The sequence below is a fragment of the Motacilla alba genome, chromosome 3, assembly GCF_015832195.1.
Source record: "Motacilla alba alba isolate MOTALB_02 chromosome 3, Motacilla_alba_V1.0_pri, whole genome shotgun sequence".
Taxonomy (NCBI): Eukaryota; Metazoa; Chordata; class Aves; order Passeriformes; family Motacillidae; genus Motacilla; species Motacilla alba.
The window spans coordinates 44,999,522-45,005,699 of NC_052018.1; positions in this window are offsets into that span (position 1 = coordinate 44,999,522).

Sequence of the window (6,178 nt, forward strand, 5' to 3'; positions counted from 1 at the left end):
TCGGAGCGCGCCAATTGCTCAGTCCTGGCGCGGCCGTTGCGCCTTCTGAACTACAGGTCCCGGCGGGCGCTGGGAGCGCGCCGCGCTGGCTGAGCGCGCTGATTTGTCAGGCCCGCCCGCCCCTTCGGCCGGGTGCGGGTGGCGGAGGCGGGGGATTTGGGAGGGGGATGGGGGTGGCTCTGCTCTTCCCGCACATCCTCATTCTTCGGGGATTGAAAAGACTGGGTGGGAAATGCTGTAAATGCAAGGTCTTATGCAAAAGGAATCAGCCCGCTGCAAACGTAGGCTGGTGGAGATGCCCACCAAAAGCTTTGTGTTGAAAACAAAGTCTTTAGTCACTGACCCGAGCTGCAATCGACGTGACGCTGTTGTTTGTAGTAGCCTTAAACCTTTTAAAACTTGCTGCAATTTTAACAAATTATACACATTTAATAATAATACCAACGGGATGAGATTTTATGTCCTCAGAGCTTGCAAAACGAAAGAATTGTTAAAAGATAGGAAAGGAAAATAGTGCTTATAGAGTAAGTTATTAAAATGACTTGAAAGAGCAAGAAAGAGAGTGAGAGAAAGGGAGAAGCAGAGCTGACAGAATTGTCCCCTTCCAAGACATAAGGTCTTTATTTCTCATTATCTGATTAAGTAAGTGGTATGTTATGATAGAAGAAGTATTTACGCAAGTAGTGCAATGTTTACCTAGAACGTCAGTGAATTGAATTTGTGTCAATCAGCTATTACTTCTAAATTTTTCTATCATCTTGGAAGACTTCAGACTTTTTAAATACCTGTTAAAAGTACCCCTCCAATAATTAAATGCATATATAATTTTCCTTCCATCTTTTCTTATGAAAGAGTTCTAGTAATGTTCCTTTACTATCCAGGTTGAATGAGACTGTGTGAAAACTGGTGATATTTTTTCCTAAAATCTATGTAGGCAGTAGGTAAAATGGCAGGCTGCCCACAAATCACATCTGAGAGACACAAAGTTAACATCAGGCTAGTTTAGTTAGCAGCTGTCTGTGTTAATAAAAAGGTAATCAGAAAGCAGAGATGATCCCAAAGTTCAAAAATAGTTCATCCCCGTAACCAGTACACCATGGGTGATTTGCTTGGTAACTTTTCTGTGAATTTCCTTGTCATCAGTCCTTCAGAGTTATTTCTCCCACATACTAGAGTGCCTTCCTTTCTCCCACTAATAGTTGCCAACTATTCACTTTATAATTATAAACAGAAATGAGGCTGACACGAGTTTTACAAAACAGGAATGAAGGGGAGATTCACCTGAGTTATACTAGTTATTCAACTGGTCGTGCTGCAAGGCAAGAAAAACTCATTAACTCTACTGAGATTACATATGCATCTGGAAAAGCTTTTGTTTGTTACACAACCTATGCTGCCCCATCTGACTGCAAATGTGAAATAGAAACAGAGCACTGGTGTTGTCTCAACTATGTTTTCTGTCTCCTGGCCAAGCCTGGTTTCATTATCTGTTCAAAGCAACAAAAAAGTGTCCGGTACTGTACATTTGGGAAGTTGTTGTGTCTGTGCTGAATAAAGAATTTGTTCTCATGCTGGGTAGCTATTAAGAGAGAGGCTTAAGCGGAATGCTTTTCTCACAGCACACCTTCTCAGTGCCACTGTTCTGTCTGCTTTTCCTGTCAGGGATGACTGGTGGTGGAGAGCTTTGTGGAGGCTACAGGGAGTGACTGTTTTAGTCCCCACTTGTCAACAGCATGGGTATATAAAGGGGTTGCAGTGATTTGATGAGGTGTCCCATCTCTGGTTTTCCCACTGAAGTCAAATACATCCTAACCTAGGAGATGAAGGGGAAGACGCCCAGCTTCTTGACTAGAGCCCCCTTTACATCACAAGAAAGCATAAATGCCACACTGGCTAATGAGGCAAGGGGGAAGGAATGAAGGTAGGGGAAAAGCAGAGTCCTTCAAACGTCTTTGTTTCCTTCCAATCCTCAGAAAATGCATTTGTTTACTTTGAATCATTTGCAGGGTTTTTTTTGTGATCATGAGACTAGAGTTATGCTATAGGTAGTTGTTTCCTCATGCTAGAAAGGTTCATTTCTCAGCATGAAGGTGGGCATAAAGCCAGAAAATAAAGTTTTAATTCTGTTTCTGACATGCACTTTGGGCCAAATTTCAAATGTGAAGGGAGAGAGGTCAGCTGTGTTTGTAGGTTCAAAGATCAGGTCAAGCATTTAGAACTGGACTCAATGATCCTTTTGGGTCCCTTCCAAGTCAGCATATTCTATCATATCAGTGAAAATCCTAGTGAACATAAATTCTTTAACAATCAGGTACTCCGTGATTTGTTATTACACCTTGTTTATTAAACCACGACACAAAGATTGTCTGGCATAACTTCAAGTGGCAAAATGGATACCAGAGTCTCACAGCACAAACTGATACAAGCAATATTAATGGATGATTACTTCTGGAATTTTGGGTAGTAATACTTCTCCAGTAGTTTTTTGTTTCTTTCTTTGTTTTTTGAAAGAAAGAGTCACATTTAACAGGAAAGGGAACCAAATCTCTCCATTATCCAGTTAAGACTCTCCAGCCTTTCTGACAAGTGCCCAGGTTAGCACATTTTAGACAGCATAGGCATATTTTGTTAGAACTTGTGGGGAATGCTGACTCAGGATAAGGCAAAACCCACAAGGCATTGAACTAATTGTGAAATGCCTTGTGTGGAAAAATGACTTCCTGATCCCTGCAGTAGCTGCCAGTGCTTTGAAACACGATGTTTGAATGTCTGCATTGTGCTCCTGCCTGCAAGATAGTAATATTAAGCTTCTAAACATAATTTGTAATGTCTACATTTGTATATACATCCATTTACTGTGAACTCCTATTCTGAGAGATGCTGTGTAGCTGAAATACTGCAGTAAATTTCTAACACATTGAGCTATTTGAGCTGACTGATATGCAAATGGTAAACAGATAGTGAAAAGGGCTGTAAGTCCATAATTTTGGGAACGTTTTTACAGCTTTGTTAACCTGAGGCTTTATAAGCAATGTGGAGTTTTAACAGCGTATTTGACTAACTCAAAATAGATGAGGTTAATATCAAGTCTACCACCAGTGTCTTGACATAATCCCAGGAAAATGACTTTTGATGGAAACTGCATTGACGAAAACTACTGGCAAAATCAATTTTTGCAGAGTAGGCTAAATGGTCAGTTCTATATCAAAAGTGCCTTTGTGTTTGGGAACAAAGATATTTCCCATGGTGGGAATATCTTGGAGCCCTGCAGTCAGGTAAACCCATCCCTCCTTCTGCAGAAACTCAGAATGGTTCTGGAAGAGACCCAAAGACTCTTGGACACATCCATCCCCACAGGTTTAAGCACATCCAAATTTCTAAAAACAGTGCAGTTATACCACCAGAGGCCAGAGAAGGCACCTGGAGTGGTTTGATTTTACCTCTTATTTTTATTCCTTTTTTATTCCTGTTACAGGCCACTTTGGGCTAGCTGGCAGAGTAATAATGCAGCAGGGTTGAACACGTGCCAATGTAATTTCTACACAGTTTCAATGCCACATTTTTGAAGGCGGGCAAAGGCACAGGTACAGGAAACGAAGGGTACAAATGTACCACAGAATGGATCTATGCCTGTTACAGGACATAAACCATGGTAATCTACAGAAGTGTACTTGAAAGTCCTGTTTGTTTAGGTCAACACCAAAACCTACTTTTGCCAAGTCCTTACAGCCAAAGGACAGCGAGTTCCTGGGATGTGCAGTCCAGTGCATGGTGGCATTTCAGCTGGTGAGTGTATAGAAGGTTCACAGCATTGCAGGGGGCTTATTCATTTAAGTAGAAGATGTCCGAATAGATCCAAATGAGAAGTTTTTATATGCTGCCTTGCATAGCAAGGTTAAGAAAAAAACAGTGACAATTTAAATAAATCAGATGTTTTTGCTGAAGATTATACTGTCATTTTCTCCAATTATTCTTGACATTTCACCCATTCATATTGTGATCTGAGTTAATAATGGAAGAAAACCCAGCTCTTGTTGCCTTGTTTATTCTTTGTTCTCAAGGAGATAAGCTGTTTATAAAGATAACTTATTTGTTATTTAAATCACTTTTACAGAATTTGTTTGTTTCCTTGTTTGAGTTTCTAAATATATTGCAACAATTGTGATGCATCTTTGAGATGTCTATTCAATTCACTATGATTTGTACTGGAATTCATTCCTAAATGGGCACAGGTGTTGATAGCTATAATATGCTGGAATGAGTCAAAACCAATAAATGCCCAATAGAGGAAAGATGAAAGAAAATGCACTGAAAACAGCTCTTTTAGGATGTGATAAATAGGCACTTTAATTCACGACTTAATTGGGTATATAGCACTGAAGATGTGTCTGGAGCAACTACGTATTTTAAACAGCTGAACATGTTAGAGTGTAACTTCAATCACTGCTAATATTTTCAAGATCATAAACATTATTTTTAGAATTAGCAATACTATTCAGGATATAATCAACTTCTGTTTGCAAGCCGTTCTATAGTTCCCTATAGCAACATTTTTCAATACTTTTGTTAGAAAAAAGTTCATTGATGTTCTATGAAAATTATTTGTTCACTTTCTCATGTTGCACAGAAATTAAAGGCCAGAATGGCATATAGGAATTCTGATGTGGCAAAACCAAAAGTCAGTTTAGGAACTTCCTTCATGCTTTACCAGGAACAGACACTTTGTGAACTGTTTCTTGCACAATGCACTCTGCAGACAACATCTCTTGAAGCCCCTTCCTGGCCTTTGGGTGCATTTCTATCACGAATGACAGGCTGGCCAATGTTATGATTAGTGATTCCTGAGTGCCAGTGCCCTTCCTTTGGAGTGCAGGCTTTTTTCATTGTGCCTTTCTGTCAAAAGAATTTTGTAGTTGCAATGGAGGTGCTTGGATAAGGCAGTCAGGTACCTACCAAAGGAGGAAGGTGGTCAGCATTCTCCCAAGGAGTTCTCAGAAATCCCACATGAGTATTTGAACTGATACCAAAGGCAAGGTTTACTGTATGCTAAGCAGACACTGAGACTAAATCAGCCTCTAGGGTTTGAATTATCTCCAGAGAAATCTGCTTTTATGTTAACATACCTTGTTGTTGCATTTTAAATACATGTTCATAGGCATAAAACGTATAGACTGATAGAGGTAAAACTGATACTGCTGATGTGCAGATAGGTGGTAACTCTGGCCAGGGATATTTGTCCTTAATATTTGACAAATATCTATCCTTAGTGTTTTATGGTCCATGTTTTTAGAGATAAAAGCAAATAGCACAAGACAGAAATTATCCACAAATGCAAATTCAGTTGCCAAAACTCCCTGATGACAGCTGTGGCACCCAATACAGGCATGGTGCAGCATGATACAAATTACAGACTCACAGATTAGTTAGGGTTGGAAGGGGCCTCTGGAGATCATCTAGCCCATGGCAAGGTCACTTAGAGCAGGTGACACAGAAGCGTGTCTGGGTTGGTTTGAATGTCTTCAGAGAGGGAGAGCCCATGGCATTGCTGGGGAGCCTGTTCCAGTGCTCTGCCACCCTCAGTGTAAAGAAGCTCTTCCTTGTGTTGAGGTGGATGATTAAGTTCAGTTTGGAAACTGGAGGGCATGGCTAGGGCAGTAAGGCATTGTGTGGGGCTCCAGGTGGGGTTGGAAAGTGTATTTGTACCAAGGGGCTGAAGTGGCTGTGTAGGGAGTGCGGCCCTGGGGCAGCCAGGCAGGTGGGCTCCTCGGGGGCTCCCACTTTGCCTGCGGCACAGTTTGGGGGGAAAAGAGGGGGAAGGAGCCAGGAACCAGAAAAGGACCTTGGGGTGCTGGTTGACAGCGGCTCAGCGTAAGCCAGTGTGTGCCCAGGTGGCCAAGGACACTGGCATGCTGGCCTGTATCAGCAATAGTATGGCCAGCAGCACCAGGGCAGCGATTGTCCCCCTGTACTCAGCGCTGGCAATGCTGTGCCTCAAATCCTGTGTTCGGTTCTGTACTTACTGCCACACGAAGGACACTGAGGGGCTGGAGCGAGTCCAGAGAAGGACAATGAAGCTGGTGAAGGGTCGGGAGCACAAGTCCTGTGGGGAGCAGCTGAGGGAGCTGGGGTTGTTTAGCCTGGAGGAAAGGAGGCTCAGGGATCTCCTTATTGCTCTCTA